Source organism: Pteropus medius, unplaced genomic scaffold (genome assembly GCF_902729225.1).
Source record: "Pteropus medius unplaced genomic scaffold, Ma_sr-lr_union100, whole genome shotgun sequence".
NCBI lineage: Eukaryota > Metazoa > Chordata > Mammalia > Chiroptera > Pteropodidae > Pteropus > Pteropus medius.
Genome location: NW_024354499.1, coordinates 15,378,873 through 15,393,701, shown reverse-complemented (window position 1 = coordinate 15,393,701; position 14,829 = coordinate 15,378,873). Strand labels below are relative to the sequence as shown.

General features: G+C 42.8%; 1 pseudogene; it reads right to left on the bottom strand.

The window, feature by feature from the left end:
• Nucleotides 1-2,826: 2,826 nt before the first annotated feature.
• LOC120594670 (uncharacterized) lies at nt 2,827-2,945 on the bottom strand (annotated as a pseudogene).
• Nucleotides 2,946-14,829: the final 11,884 nt, after the last annotated feature.

Below are 14,829 nucleotides of genomic sequence, written 5' to 3'. Positions count from 1 at the left end.
CCTTTCTGTGAGACGGGGACTTAGGAAAATGTGGCTGGCTGTTACCCGGAGCCACTTCAGAGTCGTAGGAAGTTAAGTGAGGCTGTCCCAGGACCGCTGTGTCCCTGGAATCCCATTCTCCCATTTTTACTCTATGACTTGCAAGTCATGAGGATATGAGAAACTCCTGAGTTTTAGAGAAAGAGGAAACAGAGCTCCTCTGCTCTCAGATCTCCTAACTTACTGCATTGCTTCTGCGCTGCCCAAACGGTAGCCACTGGCCACATGTAGGTATTTAAATTTAAATTAAATTAAATTTAGTGTAAAACTCAGTTTCTCAGTCACAGTAGCTACATTGCAGAGGCTCAACAGCCACATGTAGCTAGTGGCTACTGTACTGGGTGGGTGGTGCAGGTATATAATGCTTCCATCATCACAGAAAGTTCCACTGGACAGCACTCAACTATTGTTTTCCATTCCATTTGGATCTAACCTGGGTGGGAAAAGACATCTTCTCCTCTGAGACCCCCCGACACTCTCCAGTTTTCTTGCTTCCTCTCCAGCTATCTTCTGCTCCGTAGACCAGAGAAAATTTTCATCTCCTCTCAAGTATGTGTGTGTGTGTGATATGAGTTAATAGTTTAAAACACCTCTCCCCTCAGCTTTCCCATTATTCTTCCCCTCCCCTTATTATTCTCAGTGATATCTGTTATTAAACTGCTGGGCTTTCATCAGATTCGTGAGAAGAGGAAGAAGTTCATCACACAGTGATTTATTAAAAGTGCCCTGTGAACACACAACTCCTTTATTATGTAGGAAGCTATTAAATGGATATTGATTAATATTCTTTATCATTCGATATGAACATTAGGTTTTATTGTTATGTAGCATGCATTTCTTTACTGTAACTGAGTTCTAGAACACTGATCTGGCAAGTGAAAATTTGAGAACAAGGACTCTCATCTTTTCCCAGTAACTGTTTCAGAGGGAACATCAGCTATAAATGAATTGGCAAATGTCTAGCAGAGCAGGAGGGAGGTTTCGAGGAGGAGGGAAGGAGGGAGGCTCTGCAGTCAGTACCTAAGCTGGAATGCCAGGCTGCCAGCTGTCAGGAGCAGAGTTTTATGGAGACCATGTTATCACACCACTGCATGTTTTTGTTCTCTCTCTCCTCCTGAACAAAGAGAGGAAAGATTCAAAACAGATATGAAGAGGAAATGAGAAGGGAAGGAATAGGCCCCTGTCACCACCCCAGTGGAGCTGTAAGTAGGGAGTTAAATGTCTGCTCTTAGAGAGAAAGCCAACCTTGAATGTAAGCTCCTAGAAGGAATTATGATGTCAAGCTTTCCTCCTGCTACTGAATACTGGAGATGTGCATATTCCTTAAAATATATCGTATATTTTCTTTTCATTATAAAAGTAACACATGCTCATTTTAAGAAACATAGAAAACAGATAAATATGAAGAAAAGAAAAATTAATCACTATCCAGAGATAAACACGATAATTTCTTTCTGTTTCATCACACACACATTTTATTTTAAAACTTGAGAATATACTATACATATTTTGTTTTCTCTCCTTTTTAAATTATATCATGAGTATTTTCACATTTCATTAAAATTATTTTAAAATATTTTTAATGACCACATAGTATTCTATCTTGTAAACACACAGTAATTTATTTACCCATTCTCCTGTTATTAGACTTTTAAGCACTTTTACTTCTTAGCAAGGCAATGACATTTATTTGCATCTGCTTATCACAGGTTTTTATGAGTGGAAATCCTAGATCAAAGAAAATAAATTTTTATACAGTTTCGATGCACACATGGCCAGGTGCCCATCAGGCAAATCTCTACCTGCCCAAACTCCAATTGTAGACAAGTTTAAGCTATTTTGTACAGATAATGCTGTAGATAGGACAAGAGTCTCAAGGTCTAAGCAGTTTTTACTAAATGCTATTCTTCCTAAATGTCAAAATGTAGTGCAGTATTTTGCAGATGCAGCTGTAAACAGGATGGGGTTGACAGGAACCCAACCTGATAAGTGTAGCCAACTGCAAAGAAGAAATCAATGTGCAATTAACCAAATAGCGCATATAAGCAATGGCTAAGTCTGTCTTCACGGAGATATAGCTTTGGATGTGAATATCCTGTCTCCTTTACTTGCTGCAAGTAAATAAAATTACCTTAATATAACCACCTCTCCATTCTTGAATAGAACACCCCAAGTAGCAAACCCCTTGAGCTTGGTAACAGTGTGAGCCCCCATGCAAATCAAAGTATACCATTTTTCAGTGTCCTGAACATTCTAAAATTGCCGGTTATCAGTTAATTGCTTTTCAGCCCCAAATTCATCCTTTTTGCTTGCTCTGTGAAAATGGGGCTGGGAATGTTAAACATTTTTCCTTTCCCAACTGGCATTAAAGCTTTGTCAATAGAGGGCGCTGGAGAGACACTGCAGAAGGAACGAGTTTTGCATCCTGGTTCCAGTGTGCTTATTCAACAGCTTCCTGCAGCAGGCACAGCTTCCTCAGTCCCAGGTTCCTGCAGCAACCAAGGCCACCAGTTTACTCTGGCATCCTACCTCTGGCGATTTTGTAGCAGAGTTCCTACTGTGACACCGCCCCATGTGCACCCTAAAGAGTAATTCCTGACAAGTTCTGCTGCTGCAGCATCTTAGCAACCCTACCATCCTGTCCTGTGCATCCTGGCAGCCCTAGGGGTAGCAGCTGTTCCTTGTATCTCTATCCCTATATTCTTTAGAGATATCTTTGCTTCTTACTAGCCAGTCCCTTGTCGTTCCAATCCACTATTATAGTTCATAATTCTTTTTTTTTTTTAAAGCCTACGGCACCTGGTATTCCTAGGTGGTCTCCCATCCAAGTACTCAGTAGGCCTGACCCTGCTTAGCTTCCAAGATCAGACGAGATCAGGCGCGTTCAGAATGGCATGGCCGTAATAATTCATAATTCGTTATATTAAATTTTCCCTTTTCAAACTACTGTGTGGTTTCTCTTTTCTGATCTGACCCCGACTGATCCAGGGGCTAAACTGCCCTGATCTCTCTCATCAGTAATGCAGCCTGACTCCTCAAGCCAGCCTGAATCTCAGCTCTGACTCAGACCCAAATATTATGTGTTGCAAGATTAAATAGTTGAAACTCTGACTTAATTTTTTTTAAGTTTTCAGATTGAAAACCTTATTCACATTTAATTTAGGAGGCAAAGTATAGGCACTGTTGAACTGTTGCTTATTCTTTTCCAACGTCCTCTACTCAGCAACCACCAAGTTCAGTCAATTACTCCTCCATTTCTTCTCTCCTTGTCTCTGTTGATGTCTCTCCATTCCCCATTCCCCATTTCAGGCATCTAACCCTCAGCACACAGCAATGCAGTCTTGCTGTCACCAGGTAATTCTCCTTTCTATATATTGCTCCTCTACTCAAAACCAGTTGCATCTGAATTAACAGTCCTCAGCCATGACCTTGAGTGATTAGTGACCTTGTGAATTAATAGAGGTCATTTATTTTCCCTTTCCTGATATCATCCAAAGCCACCAGTAAGTGAGGCTGCTGGACTTATTGGGTAAATAAGAGATACCAAAGATAACAGCTATTCTGTTCTGTTGACTTTCAAAGAAAATCCTCAGTTTAAGGATATTTGAACTGCTATTAAATAATAGTAAATTCCTCCTCTGCTTGCTGGAAATCACAAACATCCTTCAAGATCCAAATCTTATGTCATTGTTTCAGTGGTGCTTTCCCTCAGCTTATTGGTGGAAATGAGTCCCTTTCCTCTGTGCCCCGATTGTGTTTATCCTTTGGCTGTAGACCAGATCTCAGTTTTCTTGGTTAATATCAAGTTTCCCACAGACTGTGAATTCCTACCGAGAAGGTACCATATCTTGTTCATTTTGTTGTGACTCATAAGTGCCTGATTCATGAATGCTATATTGTTATATTAACGGTAATAAAATCAACACTATGTGAGAAACATACAGAGGACAAGAACAACTAGAATAGGATAAACTCTTGACAAGTAGTTCTCAAACTTTACCTTGATCAGAATCCCTGGGGGAGGGAAGGGAGATAGTGGAGGGAGACTTATTAAAACAGATCCTTGGGCTCCACCCAAGTTTCCAGTTCAGTAGGTCTAGGGCGAGGATCCTAAAACTGCATTTTTAACAAGTCCCCAGGTGATGCTGAAGCTGCTGGACCACATTTTGAGACCCATTAGGCTAGCCTATCCCCCACCCCCATCTTTCTCAATATTCCCTCCAAATGTGCTTCTGTAATTCTCAGATCAACCTCAGGTATGAAAAGATTCCCAAGGTGCACTTCCCCCAGAGAAGCATCTATATTTAGAATCATAGATTCTTGACACAGAAACTTCACAGAAACTTCAGGATTTTCTCTTGGTTCCAATTTTGTATCCATAACAGAAATCCTTTTGACCATCATATGGTCCTCCATACTTGAAATTTCTTCCTCTGTAACAGTCGATTGTCCTATTTCCCTCAAGTTTTGACACTCTCTGAGTTGGACATGAACAGCATTCACCTCACCTGGCTGCCTCTGACCAGCCCAGGATAGAAGATGATGTCAGCTGACCAGCACGTGGGAATGCCTGGGAAATGGGCTCTTCTGGGAACTTCCTTTGTTTTGAAATTCTCACCCACCTATTCCCGATTCATTCTACATCCACATAGGGCATAAGCGCCCTAACAGTCCGGGTTTGAACTTGGGTTTGACTAGCGGACTTCCCTGAATTGCTGTCCCTCAAGAAGAGCGGAGCCCCTCCCGCTTCCTCCCTACCTGCCGGGGTACTTTTTTTCAGGTCTTGTCAGCTGGCTCCCGCAGGGGGCGCACCCGCCCCGGGCCAGACCCGGAGGACTACCCGTCTCTGGGCCGCATAACACCCGCCTCCTCCAGCTCCTGATTCGGGAGAAATTGGTCGCGCGGGGTCGCTTCTCAGCCGTGCAGACGGTGGGGCGCAGGCACTGAGGAAGGGTCCTCTGCTTGGGCCTCGGAATCAGATTGCTGGGTCCTGCTCTGACACTATGTCCCTGAGTGACCTCAGGCAAGTTAACTATCTCCGAAAACTCGGGAAATTGCAGGATTAGTGTGGAGATTTAACAAGAAAATTCATTTAAAGCACTTTCCACCAGCGTGGTACGTAACAATGTTCTAAATGATCATTGCTATTATTAAGTTCAGATCTATTGACTTCCTTTTGAATTGAATATTTTCTCATCCGAAGGAGAGACGTTCGCTGGAAAGCGCCAGGGCACAGAATTCTGCAATGAGAGAGAACGTGCGGGTGGCTGAAGAGGGGCTTAGCAGGCTGTGGGTGGGAGAGGAAGCAACAAGAATTTAGTGAACACTTTGTGCCACTTGCTTTATAGACACTGTTTGCTATAATCTTCAGGGTAAAGCAAAGGAACTACAAGAAAATCATCGCTATTTTACAGATGGTGAATGAAGTGTACGGAGGTTAAATAACCTGCCCACGGTCAGCAGGTGGCAGAGTGAGATTTGAACCCATGAGTTGAAAAGCTGTGATGCACTTCGTAGTGCCATCCAGTGGAAGCCAGGGTAAGAAGCATCTGGGGAAGGGCAAAGGGGACTCAGCAAGGGAACTTGGAGGACACTGTTCCCAGTGGGCTGCTTCACAAACAAAGGCAGCCTGAAGTCTGCCTATTCCACACACAGCCCAACAAACCACTTCCCTCTGCCCTTGAAATTATATCCCAGCCCTCCTGATAACAAATGGACATGTTATTTGATAGAAGCAGAGTTTAATAGTGTGGTCCCAAGCTGCCTGAGTTTGCATCCCAACTCTGCCACTAACCACCTCTGAGCCCTTGGGCAAGTTATTTAATTGTTGTGGACCTCGGTTTCCTTATATGACAAATGGGAGAATAATAACACTCACTTACTAAGACTGTTGTATCTTAAGTGAGATACATTTGTGAAGCCCTTAGCACAGTGTCTGACATAGAGGGAGCATAAGTCAGGTTTATGGGAATGTATCAGACATGTCAAAGATTGGTTTGGCTTAGCTCTGCTACTAGCCAACCTGGCAGCCTTGAGGAGTCATTTCTTGTCTCCGACTAGCAGTTCCCTCCTCTATAAGGTGGTGGCAGAATCCTTTTGCTAGTGCTAGGTACTAGCACTGTTCTACGCTCTGACACGACTTGAATCATGTAATGCTCCTGCCCACCCTGGAAGATAGGTACTAGTATTATCCTCATTTCATAATGGTGACACTGAGACTTCAAGAGGTGAAGTAATGCCCAACATCACAGAGCTAGGAGGGGCAAAGCTAGAAATCAGAGTCCTTTTTTTCAGACATAATCCCATGGTGAAGACCTGTGTGTAAAACAACACAGTTTGACTTAGGGTGGGGAAGGTTGGGAAGGGCCTGGAACCTGTGACATCTGCCTTCTACCTACCTCTCTGCCAGCAACTTTAAAGACCCTCTAGCTTAGGAGACCATGGAACACTTTCCCAATGCATTTTATTTTATTTAGCCGCACATGTGTCTATTTTCTTCATCTCCATGCTCAGTGTAGACACCTGCTCCATAATAAAATATACTCTTTTCTGAATCGCTACTTTTCTTTAGATGAGCTTTCCATCTGGAAGGGTCTGGCTCTCTGCCCTATTCATTTAATAATAATTAGAATACCTAATGTTTATTGAGAATTTGCTCTGCTAGACACTTAAGAAAATAATTCTTTGAAACGTTCTCATTTAGGCTTCCAAACAATGCTGTGAAGTTGGAAACTATTTTTGTCTCTATTTTTATAGATTTTTCTACACTACATGTTGCTGCTTCTGCTAAATGATGCCCTAAGTACATGTTATCTTCAGCTCTGTTGTTCCTTTCTTTCTTTTTATGTGCACATGTCTTATTTGCCCTTCTCTGTTACTTGCTAGATTTTTTACCCTAGTCACATTATTTACAGAAAGGACTAATGTGAGGCTACAATGAGATGATGCTTAAAAAGTACTTAGCATGGTGCCTGGCATGCTAAATGCTCAATAAATGGTAGTTTCTATCATATTATTAATAAGAACTGAGTCATAACTTCCAAATGCTTTTCCCCGCTTCTTGTCTCCCCTGCACCCAGCCTTGCCTATTTTTCACAAAATTCTGCTCATTGCCTAATATTTATCTAAGCAGTGAGGCCATATTATCATGTTGACTATAAAGAGGGGGCATCTGAGATATTGAGTACATCCTGGCCCTGGGCCCAAGCCTGGACTTGGCACACGGCTTTCAGAGGGCTGCCCTGTGGCTGCCTGTAACAACTCATAGCCCTTCATTCTTTGCTGATATGACTGTGATTTCCACTTTGAGCTCTGCAGGTGATACAGGAAGAACCCAGAACACAGAGAATATGGAAGAACAAAGGCAGTACCCTAGGGATTCTGAAGAGAGCTACCCATATTAATTTCCTAGAGCTGCCATCACATACTACTACAAACTCAATGGCTTGAAACTACAGAAATTTATTCTCACAGTTATGGAGGCCAGAATCTGAAATCAAGGTGTTGGCAGGGTTGGTTCCTTCTGGAGATTCAGAGGGAGAACCTGTCCCATGTTTCTCTCCTAACTTCTGATGGTGGCCGGCAGTTCTCAACGTTCCTCGTCATATAGCTGCATCACTCTAATTTCTGTCTCTGTCATCACAGGGCCTTCCTCTTGTGTGTCTGTGTGTCCTTTCCTCTTCTCCTAAGGACAGTAGTCATTGCATGTAGGGCCCAGCCTACTCCAGTATGACTTCAACTACTTATATCTACAAGTCTCTATTTCCAAATAAGATCACATAGTGAGATCCTGAGTAGATATGAATTTTGGGGGACATTATTCATCCCACTATACTTTCTCTCCTCTCCATCCCACCAGTGGGGTTGCTGCTATTCCCAGGATGTGGTCCTCATTCCTCACAGAGAAAGATTTATATGTGCTCTGCAAAGCTGAGGCTGCACTTAGATTCAAAGAAACAGACTCTTTTTCTTGAAGCATCTTTGCAAGGCACGAACATCATGTTTGAATTGAACTAAATCTATCATTCCCAGAGGGAGGGTAGAGTGGTATTAGGAATGAAATGGGCAGAAGGAGGCGGGGGGGAGGGAGGAAACAGTATCATGTGACCAGTTTGGCCCTCAGATATTTCTGCGTAAATCTCACAGCGCTGACAGAAAAGCCTCCTGATGATCTTTGAGAACATGCTGGATAGTGTTTATGTATATTTGCAAAATTTCACTAAAGCCAGATCTAGAGGGAACCTGTTTAAATTCCTTAGGGTGCAGGGTTTGGATAAAATGTAAAGAGGGCTATTGTGGCTTGAAAGATTTTAAAATACTGAGTTTTTGAGATGCTGCCTGAAAGTTTGAGGTTTATAACTAAAGCCTCTCTGGCTCCTGTGTTTTCTGAGAGAATCTCTATTACAAATATTCCACCTATTATCTAAGAAACAGATATATGTTTGTCAGACTACTGTCCCCATGTGGGGACATGAAAAAAATGTTGCCCAGCTCTTAGCACATAGTTAGTCCTTCTTTGAACAAATTGGGCACCTACTATGTTCAGGCACTAGGGAACCAGTGGGGCTGTTTGGAATACATATTGTCCCTATTCCAGGGAGCTCAGTCAGTCTCTCAAATGCTTAATCATTAGTGGGAACTAGCAATAAAGGAGCCTTCTGTGAGCTCGAGGGTGTAAGGGACAAGACCACTGTTCCAATCTGGAGGTCAGAACAGGCTTTTCTGAAGAAAGAATGGGCTGTCCAGGAAGAAGAAATTGAGGATTGGATGTGGTATGTGGACAGTCCTTCAAACTAACACAGTTCCCCACTAACCATGCATTGGCAGGAGTAGAACAGAGTTGACTCCTGATTAATCAGGAGGAAGAGTAACTGTGGCCAAGTTGCAGCAGAGGCTGTCGCTAAGCTTTCCCTGTCACCCCACCTTACCCCTTCCAGGTGTAAAGAAATCAAGAACCAAACTTTGGGGCCATGCCATGGGAGAGGACTTGGAGTAGAGAGGAGCAGGTGGCTGGCATCCAGGCCCAGCAGGCCTGACTTTGCCACACACACCCCTACTTCCCTTCTGGAGTGTTGTAGAGTTAACTGTGCCACACTCTAAAATGATCCACAGTCTGGTCATATTTGTCTGTCCAGATGCCCCTCTACCACCTCATCCCCCTCAGTTTCCACTTTTGCCTCCCACAACCTGAACTAGGGTGGCAAAACCATGATGCCTTTGTGGTGCATACAAATCACTTGACAGGGCTGGTTAGAATGTGAATTTTGAGCCCTCCCCCTCAAAGCTATCTTTTGATTTTCATGGGCCCTGGACATGTCTACTTTCCTCCATAAAAAGTATTAAAATTATATTTTACCACTACATTGACACAAAGAGCATAATTATGTTCATTCATTTCTTCCCATTTTAAGAGAAATTAAAGCCTTTTTGTGAGCCCCTAAAATATCAGGGGCCTTAGGCACTGTGCCTACTGTGCTTGGGGAATATGTCAGTTCTGCCACCGTTGTGTGTGGTGGGGTGTGCTGTCATGAGAATTGTCAGGAGGGGGAAGTAGAAACAGAACAGAAGGTGAGAGGAAACCAGACACACACCTGGCTTATTTCAGAACATGAACTAGGACAAGGGTTTCTAGCTTGGGGGGTGGAGGAGCAGATGGGGTTGTCAATGACATCTCTGAGAGTCACATGAAAGTTTTGGATCCACTCCCTGGAACAATGCACGGATGCACACATAAAGCAATGTTTACATAGACTTTCTGAGGTCAACAAAGAGTCCTCAGGTCCAAGACAGCCACCTGTATCTTGGAAAAGAGAAGCGATGCACTAGGACCCGTTCCTTCCATGCCACAGGTTCCTGGGTTTCAGAATTCAGGTTGGAACACTTGGCAGCTTTGTGGGTTAGTCAGAAGGCAGTGCTATTCAGGCCCTAACAGTGACCTAACCGCCACCAGCGGCACAGTTTCCATGGGGAAGTGCGAGTTTGCATCCACCACCGACTTCTAAAGGGCAATTACAGCACAACAGAGTTTGTAATTTGCGGGTTGGTTGTCCTGACAGTAATCCACTTTAATGAGCTCAACAGTAAGAACAGACAAAGCAGCCTTTTCTGGGCCTTTTCTTGTGGCCTGGCTCTGAGTTAAATGTTCCCCACCTTCAAATCCAAGTGCCCCTCAAGCATATTTTTTTTACAGTAACATGACTCTTGGTGAATTAATTAGAGTTTATGATAGTAATTCACCCAACTTCCACAGAACCCGCTTCCACCTGAAAAGAAAAAGAAAAGCCTTTAATTAATTCTCAATTAAAATAATTAGAAAAACATTTGTCCAATCTACCAATCAGAGAAAGCCAACCGAAAATTAATCTAAACGTAGAAGCCAGAATTTCAAGTTTCACACACTTAAAATTATTAATGTTCAAATTATTAATGTTCATCTTATATTTGAAGTAACCATTTTAAACTAAATCAATTAAAGTATAAAAAGCAAAGACGATTTTGTTAAAATAGTACCTGGTCATAATAAAAATAATATAAATAGAATTCCAGTCAAGATGGAGGGTTTGGTAAAATCAGAGTTTGCCTCCTCCCATGACTGTGTTAAAATTACAACCAAATTATAAAATAAATAACTTGGGGAACCACCATAAGACTAGCTGATCATAGCACATACATCTGAGGCTATAAAGAAAAAGCCACATTGCTTCCAGTGGGAGGGTTGGAGACACGAAGTGGGCTGGTCACGCACCCACACATGAAGGTCGAGCAGCGAGAGGGAGAGCACGGCTGTAGAGGACCCCCTGAAGGAAAAGGAGCCCTAGCTCCACACAGAGACTCCCCAGCCCAGGGTTCCAGTCCCAGGAAGAGGAGTTCCCACAAAATTTAACTGTAAAAAACAGTGGAAACTGGCCATCTGGGTGAGATGGAAAGAAGCTGAAAACCCAGATGTTTTATTAAAAGGCCTGTGCACAGACTCACTTACTTATAGACACTCGCTCTGGGCTCTGGCAAAGCGTCCGTGGCTCAGGAGGTGCAGGAGATGTGTGGGGAAAGACTGAATTGCGTGGCCCAGGTCAAGGGCTGGAGGGACAGCTGCCCTTGCTCCTTTGTCGGGCCCTCCTCCAGAGCAGTCTACAGGCAGGTGCCATCTTGTTTGTGTTGAACCCCACTCCCCACCTCACACAGTCAATTCTGAAGCTGGGGAGCCTGGTGTGGGGCTGGGACCCCTTGCTCCTCAGGAGAGATCTCTGCATCTGGGATAGCCCTCCAATTTTTTAACTGCCATGCCATGGGGGTGGGACCTGCCCATCTGTCCCTCTCACCAGTCTCAGCATGGCTTCTTTATATCCTTAGCTATTGGCATGTTGTTCAGCTAGTCTTCAGGTGGTTCTGAAGGATGGTTCTTCTATAACTTAGTTATAATTTTGTTGTGGTTGTGGGAGGAGCAAATACAGCTTTTATCCACTCCACCATATTGACTGAAAGTCTCTAAGGTATTTTTTTATAAAGGCTTGAATTCCATGCATGAAGGCTCCACCCTTATGACCCAGTCACCTCCCAAAGGTCTCACCTCCTAATACCATCACATTGGGGATCAGGTTTTAACACATGACCTTGTGGGGGACACAAACATTCAATATAGCTCCTGCTTTGTGGTGTAAAGAATGAACTCTTTACTGGTCAACAATGAGACTGTAGATACTCTTGAATGATGTCAGGACTAAAGAGTTTGGTTAGAAGTGAGGAGGGGGCGAGAAAACCAATCAGCCTCTTCTCTGGTTTTGATATGTATATCTGGTGAAATAAAGGTTCTGTTTTTCTCTGAGGTTGCCAGTCTGGGGGCATGTAAGTCAGGGGCTGCTGCAGCCATCTCTCTTCAGCCCTCAGGGCCACTGCTTCCATGCAGACACAAATATTAGAGAGGTAAGTGAGATAGAACTAAATGGGGTTGATTTGGGTAGAGAATTCCAGCTCTGGTGAAGTAGGTATAGCTTGGCAGTTCGTCTGGTATTTTCAATTAATCATTCATTTATTCATACAACAAACTTAGATGTAACAACTGTCGCATGCCTACCGTTGGGCCATGAACCATGAAGCCAAAAACCATAGATGAATAAGACAGGTCCATGCTTTCTCGGATCTCCAAGTCTATTGGAATTGAAAGATGTGTAATTAAATATATTAAATATAGCCATTTCACCAGTACCTGTTAGGTATGTGCAAACCTCCAGGAGAAACAATGTAGGGAGTGGTTAGATTTTATCCAGGCAGGATCTTATAAGATGTGTAAAAGGCCAGGGAGATGAGGGAAGGATCTTCCTGACACTGGACACAGCCAGGATAAATACTAGGTGGATGCTGCTATGTTGTGTGTCATAGGGAGAAAGCTAGTGATGCTAGAAGTAATAATAAAATTCACTTACAGGAGGGCATGTGCAATAGATTTGAGCCCCACTCTTCCCTTTCTCACTAACTCATTCCACAAATACTCATTGGGTGCCTTCTCTGTGCTAGGCACTGTTCTGAGTATCAGGGATACAGCAATGAACACAACATATTAAGTAAAAAAGATAAAATTCTCTGTCCATATAAGCTTACATTCCAGTGGGGGGGAGAGAGAGCAAATTAATACATTTGTGATAGTTCTATAAAGTTGCTACAAACACTGATTCAGTAAATACTGAACCATTGTTCCTAGCGGAAATACAGGTTTAGGTTCCTACAAGCCTCTGGTCACAACATTTTCATCAACCAATAATTACATAACCTTGTTTTATGCATGTTTCTGTTGAGAGACAACTTATTTAATATATACTACTGATTAATTGACATTGAATTCACACAGTCAACAGCACTAAAACTTGTGCCTGAATGAAACTTATCTAATACACATATTTTCTCTGTAAGTCACACTCTTCTTGGCTTAGGAACACGAGAAGTACATTTGGGGGACATTTTGAAAAGTAATATCACCGGCAAAAAGCACAAAAACCCAGTGAATAAAGCAGCACAAAATTGACCACAGAAAGGACACTTGTCTACAGTATGAGAACTAAAATAAGAAGGCAGAGGACTGCCTTGTTTGACCTCAGTTGGGAATGTGTGAGGTGACTTAATTTTTTGCCACTCTGTGCATCTCCACAAATGACTGTGAAAGTACCGCATACACTGATGTTAGGGCTAACACATCGATTTTACCAAGTAGGTGAATTCACAGATATGGAATCTGCAAATAATGGGGAATCTACTGTATTAGTATATTAAAAGGTGATGAGTTATGAAATAAAATAAAACTCTCTTGAGGAGCTGTCAGAGCTGTGGGGTGGTTTAGGGGTCTGAGTTGTGGGTGTGGGCATCAGGGTTCCCATCCCAGAGAACTGGCCCTAGGGGATTGCTACATCTATATTAACTGACTATTAGTGAGTATTTCTTAACCTCCAGGCATCCCCAGTGGACAGAAAGCCTTTGATGGGAACATTTGGTCCTTTACATACCTTCATGTCCTTTCCACTCCAAGAATAAATAAACATTTCATGGAAATAATAGAAATTGTATTAAAAACTTCACAAAGCTTCTCATTGAAGTCTCTCAACAACCTCATGAGGTAAGCAGGGCAAAGGTCATTTTCCCTACTTTATAGGTGGGAAATAAAAACCTGAAGCTCAGACAGGTTGTAATTTGCTCCAAGGTCAACAGCTCATTTGTTGTGAAGTCAGAACTCTGAAAATTCTGATTCCCAGGACAGTCCACATTGCTTAATTCACATTGCATCTCTAGCATATATCTTGCCAAGCATGTGTTAGTAGCTAAACTTGTGTGGGATGAGTTCAAGAGTCTCAGAGGACCCAAGGACTGTGAACTGTTAACTCCAAAGTGCTTCCTTCCACAGAGTTAAAGATTTTGTCTCCAGATAGCCCTTCCATAAATGCAGGGCTCCTATCTTGAAGACCTTGAAGCTTGGGCTGCTATCACAAAAATAACCTAGGCTGTAAACAACAGGAATTTATTTTTCACAGTTCTAGGGCGGGAAGTCCAAGATTAAGGTGCCGACCAATTCAGTTCCTGGTGAGGGCTCTTCCTGGTTTGCACGAGCTGCCTTCTCATTGTACCCTCACAACTGGAGGGAGGTTGGGGAGAGTAAGCTCGTCAGTATCTTTTCTTACAAATCCATATGAGGACCCCAATTATTTCCTAAAGGCCACATTTCCAAATACCATCACATGGGGGTTAGGACTTCAACATATTAATTTTTGGGGAAACACAATTCAGTCCATAGAAACCTAATATGTGAAATATTTGCACTTATTAACACAATCTGAATTAGTTGATCAATTTAGTCTAATGTCACCATGGAGGGTGGAGTACGAGATCCTGAGAGAATGGGACACTAAACTGGTCAGTTTTGCCTTCTAATAAATAAGAGGAGAATAGCAAAAGTCTGGGCATTATCAGAGAGAGGGAAATGGAGTAGGTTATGGCAAAAAGGGCATCCTGATATGGTAGTGACAGTTATTTCTATCATCTTGCTTTGGGCCATATGATAGGATTGTACTTCTTAACTCCTGTGTGATAAGGCAAAACCGAGTGAATAGATCTGCTCAATGAGATATGAGTTCAATGGACATGTGTCACTTTGAGGTTAGAGTATTTAATCACCAGGGTGAGACTCTCCAGGGTGCTCCTTCCTAAACAACATTCCAGTGTTGGCTGTTATGTCAGTCTCAGTCTCAGAACATGGAATAGATCCCCAGCCAACCTGTAATTGTCGTATAGGGACAAATGAGGAGTAATTTT